This window comes from Ovis aries, chromosome 3 (genome assembly GCF_016772045.2).
Source record: "Ovis aries strain OAR_USU_Benz2616 breed Rambouillet chromosome 3, ARS-UI_Ramb_v3.0, whole genome shotgun sequence".
Taxonomy (NCBI): Eukaryota; Metazoa; Chordata; class Mammalia; order Artiodactyla; family Bovidae; genus Ovis; species Ovis aries.
Window position 1 is genome coordinate 212,483,883 of NC_056056.1, and position 24,451 is coordinate 212,508,333.

The window sequence follows — 24,451 nt, forward strand, 5'->3', positions numbered from 1 at the left end:
GGGGCAGAGGCAGAGAGGGAGGGGGAAGAGGCCTCCTATTTGCTGTAGAAATTAAATAGCTCCAGGTCAAGAGTCACCAGACTTGGCTAGGATTCACGAAGGACCATGGTGATGGTCAAGGGTTGGGGAAGAAAGGAACTAAAGGTCAATGAGGCCCTGTCATTTGGATCAACGAGCATAATTCTTACAGTAGCTACGGTCCCAGTCCCCAACTGATCAAGAGGTAACTGAACAGAGAAAGATACGAGACAATACATAATCAATATAAAGTGTTCTTTGGCTCAGATTCTAAGGGCAGGTGCTGGTGGGTCCTCCTAAGGGTTTACCTGGGCCTCACCTATCTTCTGAGCCCCAAGCATGTGTACCTAGACCCTGTGCTTGGCAACCCCCAAGTGGCTGTCACGAGGGCAGCTCCAGTCTCTCAAGCCCCATGGGACTGACATCGACCCTGCCCCTGCCCGGCGCCTCTGGCAGCACTTCTCAATAAATGGCCTAAACACCCATCCCAGCACTTACACCGGAGCGCCCCACCTCCAATCAAGCAAAAGTCCTTCCGATGAGCCACGTTCTTCTCGCTGGCTCCACGGGCACCAGCCTGGGCCAGCTCCCTCACAGCTCGGGGAGGATTCTCCTTCCCACCCTTTCTCCAGGGAGCAGTCACCCCATCTTCTCATTCACCCTGCCCTCTTATGGCCCTTAGTGTCTTCTGTTTTGCTGATATTGCGGTCGTGTGTGTGTGTGTGTGTGTGTGTGCACGCGCGCGCGCGTGGGCGCTGTTCTACTTTTCTACCACAATCCACAATCCTAAAGCGACCTCAGAGGTCTGGCAGGCCTGGCCCCGCCCCTCGTTCCAGCCCACTGTGCTCCCACCAGCGAACCCTCGGAGCCCACCCTCCTCAGAGACTTTGCCGTGGCTGCTCCCTCCGCCTGGAATGCTCTTCCTCAACCCACCACCTGAGGACACATCCCTGAGCTCTGGTGAGTTCTTCACAACAGTCCCTTCCGCTTCTCTGCCTCCTCCCCGACCCTGCCATCTGAATTAAAGCCTGAATCCTCAGAGCCCCCTTCCCTCCCTTGCAGCACTTTTGTCGGCTTGGAAGCACATGTTTACCTGGGTGACAGTCTGCTGTCTGGGTCTCCGACCCGACCAGAAGCCCCAGGGCAGCAGGGGCTGTATCCAGGACAATGCCTGACCAGCAGTGGGACCACTGAGTGATGATGAACAAGGAGGCGCTCAAAGCAGGGGTGCGTGGGGATGGGTGACCACCATCACCGGGAAGGGCTTCCTGGGTCCCCACCTGAGGAGCACAGCTTCAGGATGCCGGTTACCCGCGTGACCTCTGGTTCCTCAACTGCAGGGCAAGAAGCCTGCACTGGTTGCTTCTCTAAGGCTCTTAACAGCGCCGAAACCTCCCCACCCAGTGACATGGGACCCAACCTGCTTCTCATTCAGGACAGGGCAGGGCAGGAGGAAAAGCATCTTGGTGGGCAAAGGCTGGCGAAGCCAGAGGGAGAAGACTATCAGGACGTGCCAGCAGAAATGAGGCTTCACGGGACGTGAACTGCAAAGAGCAGCAGGGTGGAGCAGAAACAACTCCGGATGCCAGTGCACCCACCCTTGCCCACTCCCCCTCCATCCCCTGAATCCACTTAGCTAAACTCCCCCAGGACAAACCTCCCCGGTCTTCCCTGCCCCCACTCTTGGCACCTCCCCCTCCCCGCCACCACCTCCCACCCCGCCTGCCCATGTCCACAGTGGGGCTGGGGCCCATGCTCAGAGCACCAAGGCACCCGAGTCCATCCCCTGCCCAGCACCGAGCTGCCTGCTCAGTGCCATCTGGCCCCAGACCTGGAGCCCTCGAGTGCGAGGTTCGTCTTTGTAGCCCAGAGCCAGGGCCCAGCACTCAGGAGCCATGAAATCACCGCTGAACACACTCAGGGAGAGGGCGGGCCTCCTGGGGGCCTGGAGCAAGATGACAGAGGGATGGGCCCTGCCTTAGGGCAGGTGGGGGTGGGGGCATGGTGAGCGCTGCCATGCCTCCTCTCTGAGCAGGCTTACAGGGTGGGGGCGCAGGCTGGGGGCCCACCAGGGAGCTGCCCAGCCTGGGCTCTCAGGCCCTTTTCTCCAGGCAAGTCCCAAACAAGTGCCCCAAGTCCAACCAAGCATCCCAGTCAGGTCTCCCCAAGGAGGGCCTGCTGCACACGAGGGCACTTACCACACCAGCCCCTTCCAGACGCCCAGAGCCAGGAGCACCAGTAATGAGCACTTATCACGGAGGGCAGGCGGCTCCCGGAGGTGAGATAAGACCAGCTGCAGGCACCGGGCAGTGTGGTGAAGCCCCAAGGCTACCGCCATGCACCAGTGGAATTTCCTGACCCAGCAAATCCAAATATGCCTAAACCGCTCCGTGGAGGGCATTGACTGGCTGGCCGGGACAGTGCGCTCTCTGACCCAGGGGCTTGCCTGGGCGGGGGGGCTCACGCAGCTGGGACCCTCCCCCAATTCAGGAGCTGCCACCCTCCCTCCCCCTGCACTGAACACAGAACCAGTGCAGGAAGAGCAGACGGCACAGAGATGCTCTTGAGAAGACGGAGAAGCGACAGAGGCCGGGCCCCCGCCTGCTCTAAAGCCACGAGGGACGGGAGCCTGCACACACACACACACACACACACACACACACATCCCCCACTCCCAGCCGAAGGGAACAAGAGGCACAGGGTGGGGGTGGACAGTGGTGGGGAAGCCCCACTAGGGCATTCCTGTCGGGAAGAACTGGGCTGTCTGAAGACTCAGAGGTCTCAGGGCCTGAAGCCACGTGGTCTCTGGACCACCAGCCACTCTGTACTGTAAGGCTCCCTCCCCTGTGCCCACTCAGGCTTCCCTGAGTCCAGGCGGCCGCAGTTCAGGGTGCCGCCCGCCCAGGGGGCCTCAGAGAAACATCTGGTCCACCCCAGACCTGGAGGCATGTCTCTCACCTCAGAGTGCTTGAGGTGAAGACGGTCGCAGACCACACGCTCTAGTCTGCTGTTCGGGCTACTAAAACCCTCAGGAGAGTCCTTTCGGCAATGTCTAGGTTGCTCCGGCAGATGGCCACTCCAGTCGTAACCTAGCCGCACGCGATACAGACCCAGACTCGTTCAACCCTCACACAATGCACGCAGCCCCCCAGCCCGCCTCCCCCGCTTCCCGACATCTACTCACCTCAACCCGTGCATCGGACACCCCCCACCTCTGCCCTCAGCCTCTCCCGTGGGTGTTCATCTTGCTAGCTCACCACCATGTGTCCTCTCCCCGGAGGCCCTCTCTGGGGTCACCGGCCAGCTTTGGTCACCTCCTGAACCCTGGCGAGCTCAGATGTCCAGGCTGGAGCTCAGAGAATGTGGCTGGGCTCCGCGAGGCCTGAAGCGTCTGGGTGACTGCGTGTCACTCACCCCCAAGCTCCGGCCCCGAGGGGCACTTCCATGTCCCCGTCAGGCCAGGCGCCAGGGCACACCTGCTTGTCCCCTCCCCCACCTGCTGCCGGAGGAAATGCCAGCCCGCGGCCCCGAGCAGAGGGCTCCTCACTCCTAACAGAGATCTCTCCTTACGCCAAGACGTTTGCCCGGGCCCAGGGCTGGACCCTGCTCCTATGTATGGAGGCAGACATGGAGCCATCCCTCAGGCACAGGGGGAGGAAAGAAGTCAGGTGCAGGGGGGGGCCCTCAGGCTCTAGGACCACCCAGCCAGAACAAGAGCCAACCCCCTTCCCAACCCCAGTCGACATGGGACACATTCTGGGAAATCCCAGGGAACACGCCGACATCCCCAGCACCGCTCTGTGTCAACCCCAGTCAACGTGTCCCCAGGCTCTGACCTCACACAGCAGGAACCAGGGGCAGGTGCCAATAACAGAGGCCGAGGCCCTGACCCCAAGACCCCGGCCGTAGCAGAGTAAGGATGATGACCAGGGTGGGCTGTCCACGTCTAACGGCCGGCTCTCTGGGGCAAAGCCAAGATCTGTGGTGCTCACCACCTTCCATAGTGTAAATATTCCCCGTGGCCAGTTTCAAGCTACTCGTGGTGTGACAAATAACTGGCAATGTTCCTGCTTATTTACTACCAGGCTCTTGACCACTGGGACAGCAAGGCTTTGGTCAAGCCCTGCAACAGCCCAGCTCCCTCCACCCAGGGGAAACTCCAAGCCAAGGAGAAGAAGCTAGCACCCTGCTCATCCTCCCAAGAGAAGTCACATGTCAGGGTGGGGACAGGAGTGGACACGTCATGGGGAGGGTCCTGGGATCCCCCACAGGTGGCCTAACGACCCAGAAAGACCACGGACATTGGCTCCTGGACTATGGTGACCCTCTCAGGTAAGACAGGCTTGTGGATTCCCTAGGGGCTCAGATGGTAAAGAATCCGCCTGCAGTGCAGGAGACCCAGGTTCGATCCCTGGGTTGGGAAGATCCCTGGAGAAGGGAATGGTTACCCACCCCAGTATTTTTGCCTGGAGAATCCCATGGACAGAGGAGCCTCGCGGGCTACAGTCCATGGGGTCCCGCAGTCCATGGGGTCCCGCAGAGTCAGAAGCAACTGAGCAACTTTCACTATTACTGCTAAGGTAAGTCAGGCCAGGTCCCCACTCTGCTCCAAACCCTCTAAAGGCGCCCATCGCTCCCAGAGTAAAAGACAAAGATCTCACAGTGTTTTCTCAGTCGACACACACGTCCACCTCCCTCCTCCCTCCACTCGGTCCTTCCTGCTGCTTCTCACGGGAGAGCCTTTACACTGGCTGTTCTCTCCTCTGGACACTCCTCGTCCAGGTGTCTCCTTGACCAGCTCCCACCTCCTTCACAGCTGCCACCTCCCCAAGGGCTGCCTGCTGAGCTCCGTACCTCCCCAGCGTGCCCAGCATCACCGGGCCCTGCTCTTTCCACAGCACTCAAACCCATCATTCAGCGCAGTTTGCTTTATTAACTGATGGTTTACGATCTCTCTTCCCCACCAGAACTAAGCTTCACGAGGGCAGGGGTTTGCTGTGTTTCACGAATTGCTGTTTTTCCACGGCCAAGAGCAGCTTCACACATGACAGACCCAAGTGCACGCATGCTCAGTCATCTAACTCTTGCGACCCCGTGGACTGCAGCCCACAGGGCTCCTCTGTCCATGGGATTCTCCAGGCAAGAATACCGGAGTAGGCTGCCATTTCCTCTTCCAGGGGATCTTCCAAACCTGCATCTCCTGTGTCTCCTGCATTTGCAGGCAGATTCTTTTACCACTGAGCCACAAGGGAAGTCCCTTACACATGGCAGGTATCCAGTACACATTTGGTGAGTAAAGGTAAGGCCAGGCCAGGGGAGGTGTCTGCCAAACCCAAGAGGAGGTGGGTGGGGAGTGAGGGGCCCAGTGGTCAGTGTCCACCTGGCTGGGACTCAAGGTGCCCTTGACCTGGCACCCCACCCCTGCATCTCCTTTTCTCTTTTTAGGCTGCATGGGAGCCCCACGTGGCTAACTCTGAGCAGTACCAAGGGTCAGGGCCAAAGAGGATGCCGGCTCTGACACCTTCTGACCCTGCAGTGGGAGGCCCTGCGGTCCAGTCCGAGGCCTTCCCCAAAAGGTCTCAGGAAAGACAAACTCCCTGCTTCCCCGTCTGTACCTGCCACACCTGAACCCCCAGCCTTGCGATCGATCAGGAGACGCCCCCAAAGAGCACTGTCCACCCACGGGTTAGAGCCACTGATACCCCAAATCCAGGCAGCTGCCCCATCCCGCCTCAGCGGGTGCCCCACACGCACAGCGGCCAGCTCACTGGCTATTTTAAGCTCCACGGCCCAGCTGCAGCACACTGCCCAGGCAGGCTGGTGGCCTGGGGAGGAGGCAGGGGCTGCTAACTCATGGAGGAGCGCTGACCTGGGGAGCTCCTAGAGGGCTGGGCATCTTCTGCAACCACACTCCCTCCAGGAGGGACTGGAAACTCCCGTCCACACCCTCAAAAGCACCAGCCGTGAGAAAGTGAGTCCAGGGCTGCCCGGGCACGCCCAGATTCCACTGCTGAATGTGACCCCTGAGCCTCCACATCAGAATGAGTGCTAGCCCCACCCTGCCTGCCCCCAGAAATGCCAACGCACTGGAGCTCCCGCTGCACCCGCTCTCTGGGGCCCAGCGACGCAAGACAGGCCACACTGTAGACCGAAGACTTGGGGACCATTCACCCCCGAGCCCCCAGCCCCTTCTCCACATTGGTCTCCCCAGCGGCCGCTCAGTGTTGGCTCACAACCACACTCAACAAACCCTTGTTGACCAAACGGTTGCTTCTAAATGTGTTCTCAACCACATGGGATGGAAGCACGAGAGACACAACCCAGTCTTGACAGCTGGTATCAGTATCAACGCTACTAAGTACATTTCTGCCAGCCCCATGGGGCACCAAGCCTGACGATAAAGACCACAGGACTGGGCTTCAACTGGTGGCTCAGTGGTAAAGAATCTGCCTGCCGATGCAGGAGACACGGGTTCGAGCCCTGATCCCAGAAGATCCCACATGCCAAGAGGCAACCAAGCCTGTGCCCGACAACTACTGAGCCTGTGCTCTAGAGTCTGGGAGCAGCACCTACTGAAACCCACGCGCCCTAGAGCCTGCGCTTCGCAGCAAGGGAAGCCGTCACAGTGAGAAGCCCAAGCACCGCAAAGAAGACCAGCCCCCGCTCACCACATCTAGAAAAAAGTCCGTGAAGCAGCAAAGACACAGTACAGCAAAGAAAATTTAAAAATAATCATAAAAAAAAAACACGGAACCAAGGAATCCAGAGAGTTCAGTGACAACACTAGGGCGCCCCAAGCTGCCCTTCCAAGGAGGGAGGTCACCACCCAACTCACTCCACGGGGATGTTTACACCTGTGTTCTCTGGGAAAAGGGTCCCCTGAAGTTGTGCAACGTGGAGGCCCTGCTCCAACCCACCCTCCTCCATAGGACATCCAGCAACCAGGAGCTGCCTTCCTCGAGAAGCAGCGTACAGAACAGAAACCCCGGGGCGAGCTCTTCCCACCCCCAGCCTCCGCCGCAGGACATCGGCAAGCCCAGGGCAGGACAGGTCACACGTCTGGGGCTCTGGCCACATCGTCCGGCTCTAATTGCTCCGTTGAAGCAACATCAGAGCCAGAGAGGAGGGAAGGAGACCCAGAAGGTGCTGTAATTAGGAAGCTCTGTGACCTAGCTCCTTGCTCCCGTCCACCTCGAGATGGATCCGGCCACCCACACCTTAAAGAAACAGACCTATACTGGGGGAGGAGCGGGAAATTCCTTGAATTTCCTTGTTGGAGGAAGACTGCCAGAAGCTCTGGGTCTTCAGAGACCACTGGGTCCACTCCGCCCCTCTCCTGGCAGCTCCTTCCCCTGGCCTCCGTCCTTCCAGACTCTTTCTGAATATTTCTATTATAACTATGAAAGCAATGGCAGCAGCTTGCATTGACAGAAGATTAAAACATTCCTTGTTGAAAGGGACTTCATACAAGTGACTCTCCCCAGAGTCAGGTCAGAGACAGCGTCACGTGGAAGGCAAAGGGCCTCATACCACCATCCAGCCCCATGTCCCCTCAGCGAGCTGTCCAGGCCCCCACGTCAGAGTCCTCGGATGTCTGGTACCAAAATCGAAATTTCTGGAGGCAGTTACTATGATAAGCTCCTCTGTGACCAGCGCCTCCCCTTGAGAAGGTGGTTAACTGGACTCACTACCCAGGCAACAACTGGGGTCCCCCCCAGCTCTAGGAAATCTTCCAGAACTGGAGGCTCTGGGGGGTAATGAGGCCCCCCACGGCCCGGTTCCGTGCGTCCCCTGAAGAGACATCTGCGCGTGATCACCGAAGTGGCTGAGACATTTCAGTCCGTCATCTGAAGTCACCCCAGCTGGGGGAGGCACGCGGGCCAAACTCTCCCCCTCCGGCAGGACAGAGCTGCCAAAACCACTCTGTCAGCTGAGCCCATCCTCACAGACGCGCCCGAAGAAGGGGGATGGGGGTGCATTATGACGGAATGAAGTCACTGCCGGCCGCCCCTCCCCCTCGCGCCGTGTCATCAGCCCTCGGACAGGCCCTTGGCGACCCAGCCACACAGCACAGAGGCCCGGGGCTCCCTGCACCGCCCCAGAGATGGCTTTCAATCTGTCCTCCACGAGCCCTGACCCTGAATCCACTGCGACCCCCGCTTCGAGGGGGGCGGGGGGCAGGGGGTGGGGAAGCGCCTGGCTCGGCTCTCACCAGCCTGGCCCAGTTCTAGGAGCCTGGGGGCTGCTCAGGCCGGTGGCCCAGTTACCATCCCCTCCTCACGGTCCCCCCGTCACGTGGCCTCGCTGACTCAGCCCGGCCAGCCGCATGGGCAGGTCGTGCCTCGGCCAGCGGACTGTCAGCCTCAGGAGACCAGAGCACAGATTCTCGCCGCACCCCTTGGCTTCCTCCACATCCAGTCCTGAGCCAGGGACCCCCGCACGAGTGCTTGTCGAATGAATGAACAGAGTCTGGAAATTTGGCCCAGCTGGCTCTCCTGGCGGCATCTCGTGCCAACAAAAAAAAAAGGGGGTGGGGGGAAGGAGAGGGAAGAAAAGTCGAGGGAGAGAAAAAAGGGAATAGAGGAGAGCTCACCCACAAGGCAAGACCAAGGCCACCGGTCCGGGGAGCCTGAGCACCTGGGTACTCCCAATCCCCCGCCCCCATCAGGAACCAGAAGTGGTTTCCTCCTTCCATCAGTAGGGCACACCCGCCCCCCTCCAGCTGAAAGCCTGTCTGATCTGAGTGAATTAACTGAGTAATTAATTTCTCTAAACTGCTGCCCTGGCCCACCTCTCAGAAAGGATGGGAGACCTAGGGGGAGGGGGCTAGAGTCGGGGGTGGAGTGAGGAATAGGGCAGACACCTGCCCTTCACGGTCTCACCGCCTTCTCCACCAGCCCCACAGTGCTGGGAACTCCAGCCTGCTCACCCCACGTCACACACAGCCCCGAAGCCTTCACACCACCCTCAGGGCCTCCACAACACACACACACACAGGCACACGTGCACACAAGCACACACACGTGCACACAAGCACACGCGCACACACACACATGCACACTGGCTGTGGTGACACCTCTCCAGCAGCCGGGATGCCGGCCCCTGTCTGGAGCTCCGGAGCCTGTCCGGTCCAGAAAGGAGCACGGAAGAGCAGGTGGAAGGAAGCACAGACGGCAGGCCTGCTGGGGGGCGGGAGGCGGGGGGGATAGCAGGAAGGGCACACGGGGAAGAGGGGCGCTCAGAAGACCCAGACTGCCTGACTCCTGTCTCTGTGACTCTGCAACTCTGAGCAAGATACGCAGCCCCTAGAGCTAAAAGCAGTCTTCCTATATGCAAAAAGGGGATAGAGTCCACCTTTCCAGAGGATTTTCAGAAGATCCAGAGAGCCCAGGAAGAGTTACTTGCTTATGTCACTATCCTCCCCTCCAAAGAAATCCCCTGAGGAGACAACCCCCAACACACACACACAAACAGCCTTCACCCTCTGCTTGAACACAGTCATCAGGCAGCTGTCCGCTAACCTGAGCCCCACCTGCCCACCTCTACCTTCTACCCAAAAGACTCGGCCCTGGAACCAGCCAAGCTCTGCCCCTTCCCACGTCACCCGCTGCTCCATGCCTCAGCTTCCCCACGTGAATCATAAACACAATCACTGCTGGAGCCCAGGGTCTACACGCGGTGCCTTGATCAGGGCCTGGCATGTGCTGCACCTGATGAAGAGTAGGTAATATTTCTCTTTGTAAGTGTCATCGCCACTGTTGCTGTTTAGCTGCTAAGTCGCTTCAGTCTGACTCTTTGTGACCCCGTGGACTGTAGCCTGCCAGGCTCCTCTGTCCATGGCATTTTCCAGGCAAGAACACTGGAGTGGGTTGCCATTTCCATCATCACTACTCTGGCTAAAAGAAAGAGTTCTTCCCTCTGGAGCAGTAAAGTGGGGGCCCAATTCCTCTCTCTGGTACCAGACTGTCACACATAGGGAGACAGTGCCACATGGCCCGAGCTTCTCTCTCCAAGCCTCACACCCCCATCTTAGCAGATCCCTGACACCCCCTCCCAGCTCTCCTTCCTGCCCTCCCTAAAATGCAGTGCCCTAAACTGCTACATCCGAGCACCTGGCACACAGTAGGTGGACAGAAATGTTCAGTGACAAACATTTGATGAATGAGCAGGATGCTCAGTGGAATCTGAACTTTGCCAGTGACAACAGACTGGTTGCCTGGGGATGCTCCCTCCCCACCATTGCAACCTGGTGACACCTCCATGCTGTAACCATTACAGACAGAGTCTTGATCAGTGCCAGGCCAGCCCCATCTCCCCTCCAGCACTTTAAGCCAGAGCTCCTCACTCACAATTCCTGTCCTGCCACTGCTACATCTAAGTTCAGGATTTGGGTTACAGGGGTGAGTGTGAACACCTGCTTACTGTCTCATCTTGTTAGATTTGCTCCATCATTACAGACAACGGGGATTTAAAGCCCCAGTTCCAACGTCCAATATATTGGTCTTCTCTCAGTGTTCAGAAGACCACAGAATTTTCAGCACTTCCCCGGTAGTCCAGTGGCTAAGACTCTGTGCTCCCAGAGCCGGGGCCCGAGTTCCATCCCTGGTTGGGGAACTAGATGCCACATGCCTCAACAAAGAGCCGTACAAACAAATAATTAAATAATTTTAAATTTTAAAACAAAGGAGTTTTGCCCCAGCCTACATGGTCAAATTCAAGGCCTTCCATATTCAAATAAGCAAACCAAGGCCCAGAGCAGTGATGTAACTTGCCCGAGGACACCTGTAATTTTGTGACAAAACTGAGATTTGAGCCCTGGACAGTTCCTCTCAGCCAAGATAATGAACAGTAATGCTATAAAACTTTAGAGAGCTTGCCCTGCGCCAGATGTTTACATGTATTTTCTCCAATCCTCATATAACCCTGTAAAAATTTGACGGATGAGAGAGCTTAGGGTAGGTAACTGGTGGTGGACCATGCAGACTAGGAGCCGTGGCCAAAGCAGGCGGGCAGTCTGCTCCGTCTTACCCTAGACTCCTCCCTGCCGGACCGCTTGAAGCCACTGAGCACCAGAACATCTCCAACCAGATGTCTGACATAAACATTACCAACAGGTCAAAAATCTAAATTCGTTCTCTTCTCTCTCCAACACCTAGCTGTTCCTCCCGTGCTATTTTCTACTGTTAACAGCATCACCACCAACGTGGTCACTTAAACTAGAAACCGAGAGAGTCCTCAGACTCTGTGACTTTACCTCTTTACCCTGCAGATTCAAGCCAGCCCCCAGGACCTGCAGCTCACCCCTCTTTCTCTCCTCATTCTCCCTGGCAAGGCTCCTCATCCTACCTCCTCCCTCCAAAACCAACACGAAACAGTTACCCACACCTCTGCCTGGTTTCTCTCCCAGCTGCAGCTCCTGAGCACCTTTCACCTTCTTCCTCACAATCACCTTTCTAAAATTAGTCGACCAACTTGAAATAAGTGGCTCCAACTTGAAAACTTGGTTAGTTCTACAGTAAGTCCCCTACATACGAACTTTCAAGTTGTAAACGTTCAAGGACGCAAACGTGCGTTCCATCAGTGTCAAGAGGTGAGCGAAACAGCAGCTTGCCCCCCGTCTCCTGTTGCTGACCATCCTTCAGCTCCGCCACCTCCGACCCCGCCTCCCCCAGTCAGTAACTCGTCTCGCCTGGTCACTCGATGCCAGCCCCTGGGTGCCAGCTGTTGTGCTGTCTCGTACTTTTCAAGGTACTGTACTGTAAGGTTAAAGACGAAATCTTTATTTTTTGCGTTTGCATTTTAGGTATTATTTGTGCAAAAGTATTATAAACCTATTATAGCACAGTGCTATATAGCTGATTGTGTTAGTTGGGTACCTAGGCTCACTTTGTTGAACTTACGAACAGATTGGACTTTTAAACGCGCTCTTGGAATGGAACTCATTCGTATGTAGAGGACTTACTGTATCTCAGAGTTCTCTGAAGAGAAGAAAACCAGCACCTTCATCACAACCAGGCAGGCCTTTTTCTCGAACTCCTATGCATCCTGCAACACCCAACTCAAAACCCCGCTGCTCCTGCCCTCCTGACCCACCGAAGTCGGTGGTTCTGACTCAGCCTCTGGGAGGCCTCTGCTCCACCCTGCATTTCGTGGGCAGGTCTCTCCCCTCTCTTTTTGAGGTGAGCTCCTTGATGGCAGGAAGGTGACACTGCTGAATCCCCAGCTCCAACTCATGGATCTGCTCGTTTATTCATTTGCTAATTTACTCCACCTTGAAAACACGAAACAGGGTGAGTAAATGAGCAAATTCATAAAGCAAGGCTCGGCTACCCACTCCAGTATTCCTGGGCTCCTCTGGTGGCTCAGCTGGTAAAGAATCCGCCTGCAACGTAGCTGATCTGGGTTCTATCGTTGGAGTGAGAAGATCCCCTGGAGAAGGGAACGGCTACCCACTCCAGTATTCTGGTCTGGAGAGCTCCATGAACTGTATAGTCCATGGGGTCACAAAGAGCTGGACACGATTGAGCAACTTTCACTAAAGCAGGGCTCTGTTTCTAATTGCATTATAAAAAATAATCTTCTGTTAACTTAAGCAAAGACCTCTGTCATGAGTTAAGATCAAGTTTATTTTAGAAACACGATGTTAAAACACTGACTAAAGTCCTGGTTAAAAAAATAAAAAAGCATGAAACTCAAGCTTCCTGGTTGTCAGGCACTCACTTTGGAGGCATCAATGACAATAAAGAGGAGAAAAATTCAATTTCAAGAAATGGAGACTCTGAGCTATCATGGATATAATAGATGTGTGACTGTGACCCAGATGAATTAATTTGCTAATCATTTCCATTTGCTCTCATCTGGAGCAACTCCCAGATTAGTATTTTTTCAGACAGTAGGTCATTTCTCATTAGTGGGTCATAAAATCAGTTTAGTGGGTCAGGAAGAGGATTTTTTAAAAATTAAAACAAAACACAAATTCTCAGAATGTATCTCACACAGCAGTTTCATGGAACACTTTTTCAGGGGGAGCACACACATACACGGCCTCCCTGGTGGCTCAGTGGTAAAGAATCCGACTGCTAATGCAGGAGACGCAGGAGATGAGGGTTCATTCTCTGGGTCGGGAAGATGCCCTAGAGAAGAGCATGGCAACCCACTCCAGTATCCCTGCCTGGAGAATCCCATGGACAGAGGAGCCTGATGGATTACAGTCCATGGGGTCGCAAAGAGTCGGACATGACTGATCAAATGAGCACGCCTGAGCAAACACACACACACACACACACAAGCACATACTGAGTCATGAAGTTTGAGAAACACAGCCCTGGGCCTCTCACGGTGACATGTGTGGTCCACGACAGTCTCAGAATATGGGCTGGCCGCTCATGAGAATGTGTGCTTTCCAGACACAAGCTCATAATGAATTGTTTTCTGCAGGCAGGCCACACCTGGATGCGATAGTTCACCCAACTGCAGGAAATACACTTGGATTCAGCCTCCAAGATGGAAATGTGGCTACAAGATGCCAAAGAGTTACATGTCCCATGAAGAGACAGGGCAGGAAAATGCGTCTGAGTCCCCAGATTCAGCAACAGCATCTGCCGGGCAGAACTCTTGCTGGGAAAGTGGACGCAGGGTGCTGGGCTACGAGACGGGAGATCAGTGCCCACTTCACAGTGAAGCAAAACCTCAAATGGACCGTGAATAACGTGGGCTCTTTATTCATGTATTCCCCTCTTGATTGCTGAAACAAATCAAAGTTGGTCTAAAAAATGCATGAAGTTCCCTCAGCACAGAACTCTACCTTCCTAACCCATTAAACCAGAGAAAACCAATTCTGAATTGAGCCAATATTTTATCCGTTACAAATTCCACTCAGCTGTCCACCTCATGCGGCTGAAGGAGACACCACCTCCCTCTGGTTCCCCCCAAACTGAAAGAAGACATCAGCCCTCGTGTGTCCGAAGGCCCTGGACCCAGGATGGTGGGCTAGGGTCTTGTTTTGCTTAAGGTGGGGTGAGAGGAAGGGTCTTGAACCACAGGGGGAAGTATCCAGAAGAGAGTAGTTAAGGACAGGGACAGGTGAGCGGAGCACGTGCTCGGCACCACCCCAGTCTGGCGGAACCCCACCCCACCTGGAGCCCGGCGGGGCCACACTGTGTCGGCTGTGTAACGCAATGACCCGGCATGGCAGCAGCCTCGTCCCTTCCTTCCTAGATGACTTTGGGAGGTGCCTTCCTGTCTGAGGCATCTCTGGTTCCAGGATGAGGAGCGATGGTGACCACGGCGTTGCCACCAACAGTGGGCCCTCCCCCCTGGGGCCCCCCGGGGCCCCCGGCCTATTTCCAGCCCCCGAGAGTTCCTGTCTAAGGCCAACGTCGCCTGAGGAATTCAGGGCATCCCAGGCCCAGCATTGTTCACATCACACATTCCTCTTCTTGAAAAGCTCCTGGATAGCTCTCATTCCTCCACCTCCCGGTAGAAACCATAGCAGACATCAGGCCACCAGATCCCCGACGTGATGAGAACAAAGCGGGGACAGCCACAGGCTACCCCTGCCCACCAGCTCCCTGGCAGGGGGTGCTCAGACCTGCCCAGAGGGCTCGTCCACCCCTGACCCGTAAACCCTTGCCCACGGAACCCCTGCCCATCAGTTCCCTGGCAGCAGGTACTCAGACCTGCCCAGAGAGCTCATCCACCCCTGTCCATAGAGCCCCAGCTAACGGGCCTAGCCCATCCTCAGCCACGGCAGCCGAGAACACCTATAGGCAGTCTGTGCCCCACCTGCGCCCACGGCCCCAACACGCTGCCCTTGAAGTGTCCGTGTTTCTACACCATCTGTCTCCCTGGTTCTTTGTGAAAACTGCGGTGAAAGCCTTGGGGAAGGGAAAAAGATCACTGATTGTCACCAAGAGCCTTACTCTCAGGCTTAGCAGGCGGGGTGAGAACCCTCTTGTTCCCTGTGGGTCACCGGTCATGGTGGGAGACTGACCTGCAACTGGGGGGAAAAGACCACAAGTCTTGAATACAGCAGGAGGGGAACAAGCAGAAACAGAAGGATGGATGGAGGCTGCCATGGGGAAAGGCTGACACTGCCCCCAATCTGTCCACGAAGTGAAGACGCCACCCTCTCTGTCTTGCTCGCAGAGGTCGGGCATGACGTGCCCACGAGGAGCCCACTCTCCATCAGGTCAATCAGAGGGCCAGACTCACCCTGGGGCAGAGCTCACAGGACCCCACACTCTGGCTGCCAGTCACCCCATCCTTCCCACCAACCACATCACCAGGTGGTAACCGGGGCTCTCTGTGAGTACCTTCTGCCACAAGGAATTTCCCTTCTTTGTTTCTTGGCAGTAAGAAATCTGGGGACATGACAAGTCATGGAAATATTACAAATTAAAACAGCAAACCGTCACTGATCACCTATGGGGCTGGTACAGCACCTGCATACGGTGAAGCCAGGCCGCCCAGTGCTGGCAGGAGTGGGGTGCACCTCCTCGGTCCCTCCACCCCACACCTGCCCCCTAGTCGCATCTGCCCTCCTTCCCAGGGCCTCCCCAGGAGACAGCAGGCACCCTCCTGACACTCAGACCTGCTCATCTCACTTATCTGCTGAAACACGTCAGTGGCCCCAATTTCAAGGAGGGTCTAAAGAAGAGGTACACTGAGGGGGTTGCCTGGGGGCAGACTGAGCAGGACCTAGTAGGGCCAAAAACATGCACGATTCACGGCCAGGTTGGGGAGGGGGGCCAGGACAGGGTACAGTGTAAAGATGGCACCTGGGGTATCTTTTCCTTGGGATTTCCCTCGCACTGACCTGACACCCTCTCCCCTGTGACCAGGCCCCAGAAAGGGCTCCAGGTCACCTGATGATCAGGAAGGAAGCCCCAGGGATGGCAAAGTTATTTAGTCAACGGCTCAGCCTCCTTTTAGCTAACTTTTCCATTGTGACCAGGCCAAGGGATAGAATACTCAGCGAATCAGCAGACATTGACGGAGCATCCTCTGACCCCAGGGAGGCTAGCAGGGGACGGAGGGGAACATTACGCAGATGGTGCCATCCACTGGTCATGCTTACACGCACCCCCTCCCCGGCCACACTGCCTTCCTCCCCCAGCCCAGGCCCAACAGGACCTTCTCTTCTGCACTTGGAGCCAGGACCAAGACTCATCCTGTACGCTGCTCTGCAATGGAGCCAGGACCAAGACTCATCCTGTACGCTGCTCTGCAATGGAGCCAGGACCAAGACTCATCCTGTACGCCACTCCGCAAGTCTCGACGCCCAGACAAGGAGACAGTGGAGGAGGGGGTATTGCCGTGCACCCTGGAGTCCCAGAACCTAGCACAGGTCTGGCCTCTAACGGGGAAATCAGCGAATGAATGAATGAATGAATGACCCAGGGGATAGATGCACGGCCACAGAGAACATCAGAGGGCTCGGGGAGACAGACCCAAACCCCTGGAAGGCCTGGGCTGGCCTGGGCTGGGCAGCAGGAGGTCTGAGCAGGGGAGGAGAAGGCTTGGGGCGAGCGGAGCCCTGGCAGCCAGCAGGGTCTGGTTAAAATGCAGTATGCAGAGTCCCAGAAATCAATGCTCATTTTTAAAACACTGCTGTCCGGAGCCACCTCCCTGTCTGACTCCAGGCTCTGCTTCGGTGTTAAGTATCTTTCTATTTATAAAGTGACCCTCCCAGCGGCGGTGCAACTCTGGCCCCACACCGGCTACGTGGCAGGGCAATGGAGGCTGGAGGAGAAACTGAGGCCTGGAAACCAGACGCCAGGAACGCCACGGGGTTGCAGCCAGGGAGAGGCTCCCCAGCTTCGGGCCTCTCGCCAGCTGGAAGGCGCTGCCCTTCCCCTGGGTCCCAGGACCACCGCCGGGTAGGCCAGGCCTTCCAGAGTGAGTCCGCGGAGCACCCGGCACAGAGCACCCGGGGGTGGAGGGACATGAGCATGGCAGCTTGGCCTCCCACACCCCCACCTCACACCCTCCCCCAGCACGGCCTCTGCCTGGCAGGCCCCCTTGCCAGGGGGCTGACCTCCCAGTGTCTTATCTGCGGCTCCCTTGAGGCCTCCAGGAGCCTGGATGACTTCGTGCTCAAGGCCAAGGAGGACGCTGACTCCTCCCACACTGCCCTCGGGGCGTCTTCTGCCCACTCAGGCTTCAGGCTGAGGACTGTCCTGCTCCCTAGTTCCAGCCCCCGGCTCCTAGGTCCCTCAGGACGAGCACATCACAGGCGACACCCTCACTTAGTAGGGTGACCCACAGAGCCCTCGAGACGTCAGAGGCCAGCCCCACACCGCACATCACACTGGGCACAATGCCACTGAGGAGGGCCTTGCAGGCGGCTCCTGGCCACCTGCTCAGAAAATAGGGAAGGAAAGGGAAGGGCCAGAGAGGGGGACACTCAGGGCCTTGCAGCTTGTGTGCCCCAAAATCGGGGGCTGCTGAGGTCCTGCCCAGGTTAACCATGCGGCCGAGAAGCACTGCACAGGCACCTGGGAGGCCCTGGACCAGGCACGAGGGGACATAGGCTCTGCACCTCTCACACCGAACCAGGGTCAGACCTGGACAGCGACCTAGAAATCACTCAGGCGGGTGCTTGCTTCACAATGGAGCACAACGGGCTTCCGGGGTGAAGAATGGGCAAATCTGGGGTCATCCAACAAGGCAGTCAGACAGGCAACAGGAGCCCCAAGGCTCCCGGCTGCACACTCAGGCTTCCCCCCTGCACTCAGCCCGCTCGACAAACGCTCACTGGACAGAGGTCTGCAGGCACAGCACCCGGCTCCTGGGTTCAGGACACAGTTGGTTCCTGCCTCCAAGAACCTGAAAATCTAATGAAGGAAGACGTCAATGGCTGGACTGTCTTAGCTCTTCTTGTCAGCTCCTCCTGGAGGCTACGATGTCATCTCTAGACACACTCAAAGATTTCCTTGGGGAGGGGTCACGTGTACTTACAGCTGATTCACATTGTGGTACAGCAGAGACTAACCCATCATTATAAAGCAACTCTGCTCCAATTTAAAAAATCAAATAACACTAATAAATAAAAAATTAAAAAACAAAGCAAAACACTTTAAACAAAAAAACAAAAAAAATCTGAAATGCAAAAAAATAAATTTTAAAACAATACAAATTTTAAAGCTTAAAAAAGATTTTTTTAAAACATAATGATAAAAGATCTCAAAGTTTTAAAAAAAAATGAAGCTTAAAATTTAAGAAGAAAGAGAGAGAAGAAAACAGAAGCTTCAGAACAGAGCAAACACTTCCGACAGCAGATGTGTTCAGGGGTACAAAACCAGGCAGTGTGGGGTGATGCTTTCTCCAGGAGCACACATGCCCCAGCCCCAACCCCTCGACCCCACAGCTGAGACGGACCTGCCTGCCTGGCAGAGGGGAGGAAGGGCACCCGGGTCCCAGGGGGAGCTGACGGCACGGGTTGAGACCCAGAGACTGGACAGCGTGGTGGGGCCACGTCAGGACCAGAGGAGGAGGAGGGCCAGCACTGCAGCCAGTGAGAGCCTTGGCAGCAGGGCTGCAGAGCCCAGAAGGCCACACAGAGCCTGGGCTTGCTCCCCAGACAGCCGGTGGCCGCTGCAGTCAGTCCATCCAGACCCGATGCGCAACCCCATCCCCCAGCCCAGCAGCAGCACAGGTTACCAGGCCCCCAGGCACGGCCACTCCAAAGAGCGGGGGAAGACAGCACAGAGGGGGCTGGGGAGGAAGCTGTTCCAAGGTTCAGGCGGGAGTGTGGGAGCACCTGCACTGGAATGGGGGGGATGGAGAGACAGAGCCAGGGAGGAGGCCACGAAGGCTGGAGGCAGGCGTGGGGTGGCGGGGGGATGGAGGCTGGAGGCAGGTGTTGGGGGAAAAACGGAGGGAGACTCCCTGCACCTGGGGGAGGAGACAGGGTGGGGAGGGCCGCCCCGCAGGAGGCCACCCGCTGCCTGGAAGAGACATCCCTGCCTCCGGTTAGTCACCTCTGGTGCCTACATGCCTACAGCAGCTCTGTGCCCACCAGGAGCTCAATCAATACCTGCAGGCAGACGCTGATTACAAGGCAAGTGTGACACCGAAGCTGAAGAAAGCCAGGCTAGGCGACAGCGCTGATGGATCTAGAGCCAGAGCGGGTCACACGAAAGGCCCATCCCACCACCTAACCCACCACCCGACTCACTCTTCATCAGTACTGTCCGTGGCTCCTGGCCAGGAGCAGGTAGCTGAGCGACCAGGCAGGGCCCAAGGAAGCTAAGTAGAAACACCCAAGAAGAGCCCCCCGAGATACCAACTCTGTGCTCTGGGGTGGAGCTCACAAGCTGCTCTTAAATTCCCAGATGACTCAGATGCTTGATCCAGACTAAGAACCACCAAGCATTAACCCCCTCATTTTAAAGACAAGCGGGCCTGCAAAGGGCTTCCCAGGTAGCCCTAGTAGTAAAGAACCCACCTGCCAGTGCAGGAGACATAAGAGACGTGGGTTTGATCCCTGGGTCAGGAAGATGCCCTGGAGAAGGGAATGACTACCCATTCCAATACTCTTGACCGGAAATCCCATGGACAGAGAAGCCTGGTGGTCTACAGTTCATAGGGCTGCAAAGAGTTGGACATGACTGAAGTGACTCAGCAGGAACAGAGCTAAGCAGTGGCATACGGCTTTGAATAGAGAACAGCCACAGTCCGGTCCATGCCTTCTCCCCAGGGCCACGGGCAGAGCTTGCCAGGAAGGCAGAGTAGCACCTGCCTGCCGGGACCAGCGTGCATCCCTCCCTCCAAGGCAGTTCGTGGAGAGCAGATGGGGGTGGTGCTGCCGTGATGGATGGGTCCTGCTCTGGTGGCTCCTGCCAGAGGGCCAGGGAGGAAGAGGAGAAATGAAAAGCAGCCCAGAGATATTTTCCCTGTGATTTGTGCCGGCCGAGATACCCTGGAGCAATATTTATCCTGCGGCTCTGCCCCACTTTCGTTTATTATCCAGCTTAGCCTGAGTTATCACAACCAAGACGGGACCCATAAACTAGCTACCTGACACCATCGGGACCATGCAGCGTATTTTAACATCTCAAGGAGCAGTTTCCACCCTCTACAGAAATTTAAAGGAATAGGTGCACTCTTGACCCTCTGGGGACAAAGGCCATTCTGGAAGGAGACGCAGGAGCCCAGTCACTTGGCCGCCACTCCTGGAGCTGCAGCCTGGAGCCAGCACTGTCCACACCCCTCCACGTCCCTCCAACCAGAATCCCTCCAACCATCCTCTGCCACTGCCCCTTGTCCAGTCCCTAAGGCACACCTTTCAAAGGGGCCAGGTCATTTTCAGTGTTGAATATATGTCAGTGAGTTCAGTTGTTCAGTCGTGTCCGACTCTTTGCAACCCCATGAACCGCAGCACACCAGGCCTCCCTGTCCATCACCAACTCCCGCAGTTCACTCAAACCCATGTCCGTTGAGTTGAATATATGTATGTATATGTATATATATATGTGGTTGCGCCAGGTCATTTCAGAGTTGAATATATGTATGTATATATACATATGGCTGCACTGGGTCTTTGTTGCAGGGTGCAAGCATTTTTTCTCCAAGCAGCAGCAAATTGGCTTAGTTGTCACTCAGCATTTGGGATTTTAGTTCCCCAACCAGGGATTGAACTGACACCCCCTGTAGATTCTTAGCCACTGGACCACTAGGGAAGTCCCCCAGGGTTGAATTTTACTCATTTGTCAACAGCAACTGATTAAAACATTTGCCAGTAGAGGAATGGATAACAAAATTATTGAGCATCTTCTATTATGGACTAGATCCATGCTGGGCAAAGGGGTTGGGGGTATACGACCAGGTCCCCAGTCATTACACCTACCAGATCAACCCAAACAAAGCGCAGGGCTGGACAGCTAACCACTCAGGAAGGACAGACACCCACTGCAGGAGGGGACAGGACAGCAGGGCGGCCAGAACGTCCAGGACAAGGGATCCCCAGGGTTGGCACTGGCATCAAGGAAGACTTGATGAGAGGATGGACAGTAATTCCGAGACTGACGACAGTTTCTAAAGATCACAGATTACTTATGCGATCTAAGTTACTGGGCTTAGAGCACTGCACAAAACCAGAAGGCAAAAAAAAGATAAAAAAAAAAAAAAAAAAAACCCTGCCCTCAGACGGCTTACATTCTGACTTGAGGACAAGGAGATGGCCACGAAGAAAGACAGAAGTCTGTCATGCACAGTGAAGTCAGAAAGAGAAAACCAGATGTCACATATTGACGCAAATGCATGGAATCTAGAAAGATGGTACTGATGAACCCATGTGCAGGGCAGCAATAGAGACACGGACGTAGAGAATGGACTTGTGAACACAGCGGAGGAAGGGGAAGGGGGCATGAACTGAGAGAGCTGACATAGATACACTCCTGCGCGTAAAATAGATAGCCAGAGGGAAGCTACTGCACAGCCCGGGAAGCTCAGCTCCGTGCCCTGTGCTGACCTAGAGGGCTGGGATCGGGAGGGGATGGAGACTCAAGAGGGAGGCAATATACGGAAACATATAGCTGGTTCACTTCATTGTACCGCAGAAACCAACAGTACATCGTAAAGCAATTGTGCTCCAATAAAAAAAAAAAAAAAAAAAAAAAAGAACTGAAAAATATAGTCTGATGTGCTAAGCAGAAAATGAAAAGGATGGGGGAGACCAGGAATATATGAGGGGTGGCGTTGGCAGGCAGCTCTTTTAATCAGTAGTCAGGCAAGGGCCGCCTGGTACCTTTGAGCAAGGGCAGTGGCAGGGAGACGCCTTGGGAAGTGTTTATCATATTCCAGGCAAGAGATGATGGATGCTGTAGAAGCGGAAGCACTAAGGAGGGCTGGACCCTGGCGCAGTAGGGGGAAGTAGGGTGGGAAAGCCCAGGGGGTTGTCAACACATGAAGGCGTCCGTCAGTCTTCAAGTGGAGGGGCGAACCCATGACTTTGTGAGCTGAAGAACTTTAGAGACAGGAGAGACTGTACAGAGGACCATCTGAGAGTCCCCACCCAACGGGGATATGCTGGTGGCCCTTGAGGCCCCCCTTGCCTTCTGCCCCACTCAGGTTCCACGTCAGCATTCCCCTGCACCCTGCTCTCACTGGAGAGGCCTGCTTTCTGCACCTGTCTCATCCTACAGGTGAGTTCCTCTGAGGCCGTGTGATGAGGCCATCCCCATGTGATGGGGCCGACACTACCCTCCTGGGGGCAGAGGTCAGCTGGATGAGCCCCTTCCTATGCCGCCCAGATCCACACACTAGATTCCGTTTCCAGGAATGGGATTTTGACGCCTATGAAAAGATCTCTGCTTCTACAAGTTTCCCCATAAAGTTGCTTTCGAACTCTGAGTTCCTTCACAAGAACCTACGTTCCATACAAAACCCATGCTACCTGATATCCAGAGGCAAACTGGACACAGACAGGCAGGTCTGGACCGAGAATATAGGCTTTTGATATGAAACAGGCATGGTCGCAAAGTCTGTCTCCACAGGAAGGAAGGCGAATACTGAGCCCCGGCGTGGACCCACATGGATGTGTCAAGAGGCTCTGGAATATTCCTGGCAAACGCCATAAACGAGATGGATGGGAGAGAAATTCAGATTTAAGTGACATTTATTGAGCACCTTCTATTTCCAGGCTGTTCTGTGACTTCACTCAATCCTCACAGCGACCCTGTGAGACAGGTACTGTGATCCCCAGATGAAGGAAGCAGAATGTAGGGGAGGCACGACATGCTCAAGGTCACAGCAGCTGGAAAATGACAAGACACAGGGGATTCCAGACACCTCGCCCAAGACGTTCTCCTAAATCACAGCCCTCCCACTGCCACTCCTAAACAGAGGGCAGAAGGGCCCCACTCGCAGGCCCCAGGCAACGGCTCACCCTAAGCCCGGGGCACCGCCACCTCCAGGCTCCCTTCTCTCCCCTCAGGACCAGCATCCTCCAGGATGTGATGCTGACATAGTCTTCTTCCCTTTTCTAAATACATTCAAAGCTGCCCCCTTTATCCAGGGCTCCACGCTCACCACTGTGCTCTACACCCTCCAATGAGCTGGAGGGCCTGGGAGAACCTCACAGATGCCAGGCTGTGCCCCGCCTGACCTCAGCCCTCAGATTCACAGCTTTTCCAGCTGCGACTGCTCACAACCCCGTCTGTACCCAGATACCTATGGCCTGAGCATAAGGACAATGGTACTCGTTATCAACAGCGATGTCGCGTGACTCCTGGGCTGCACTTGCCCTGGGCTGCCATGTGGTGAACCCACGCGGCCCTTCTCACCACTCTGGGTGGCTGAAAGGCAGGCACGCATCCATCACTTGACATGTGCGGGAACTAAGACATTGGGGCCAAGGGACCCTCCCAATGACACCAACTCATGAATCTCTGAACCAGAACTAGAAATCAGAGCTGCTCGCTTTGAGGCCAGAGACCTTTCTGCCAAACCATCGGTGCTCCCTGTCTCTGCCCCGATGCCCTGAGTGCTCCCCTCCACGTCCTCAGAGAGAGCCAGAGCCGATCAGCCTTCCCCACAGCCCATCCTGAAGCCCCGGAACACAGGGAGTGCCTTCTGCTCCCTATGGGGAGGGCAGACCGCTTTACAGAGGGAAGGCAGCACGCGTGGAGGGCCGGCACCCTCTCCGAAGCTCCCACGGGCACTGAGACCTGTGAGAAGGTGACAGGGCGGCCAGGGTCCTCTGACTGATCACCCTCCGTGGAAAGTCCTGTGGGGGGCAGGGGTACTGGGATGAGGAAGGAAAGATGAGAGGATGCGGGTACCTACCCCTCGTGTACCCACCACACGAGATCACCCCTTGAATTTCTCCTTCCTTCCTCCTGAGTCAGGTCCAAACCTGAGCTCATCCATCCGCACGCCAGCCGCGTGCCAGCCAGAGCGGAGGCGGGTGGGCGGCCACGCACCGCTTCTCATTTAGTCACGTGCTCCTCAGGTGCTTGGCTAATAGAGGAGGGGGGCCGCCTTGGCTTCCCGACGGGCCAGGGAGGGCTGGGAGGGGGGCTGTCACCAAACCCTCCCACCCACATCCTGTTCCTCCCTAGGCCCGACCACCTCCCTAGAGACATCCATCAGAGGAGAGCCGGGATGCCCACGGCCTGAGTGAGTGATGACGCTTCCCAGATGGGTGGGGAGGCAGGGGAATGAGGGGGGTGGGGAAGAGACCACCCCCGCACTCCCTGCTCTCAGCTCCCGTTCTCTCCCGCTCGGTCCTGCACACGCTCCTAGAGTCTGCAAATCCTGTCCTTGGTGCCACCCACTGGGCAGCTTCGGGCAGGGCTGGTGGCCTGCCCACCCAGTGCCCCCAGGACACCTGGCACATACATACTGGGGACGCACTCGTACGACCCCCCTCTTTTGGTTCTGAGGTGAAGGCAGGCCTGTAAGGCAATTTCACAAAGACCTTATCAGC

At 56.1% G+C, this 24,451-nt stretch overlaps 1 protein-coding gene across 2 annotated transcripts in view; it reads right to left on the bottom strand.

The window, feature by feature from the left end:
- TSPAN9 (tetraspanin 9) overlaps positions 1-24,451 on the bottom strand; it is a 190,374-nt gene that overhangs the window by 84,588 nt on the left and 81,335 nt on the right. The window lies entirely within an intron of this gene.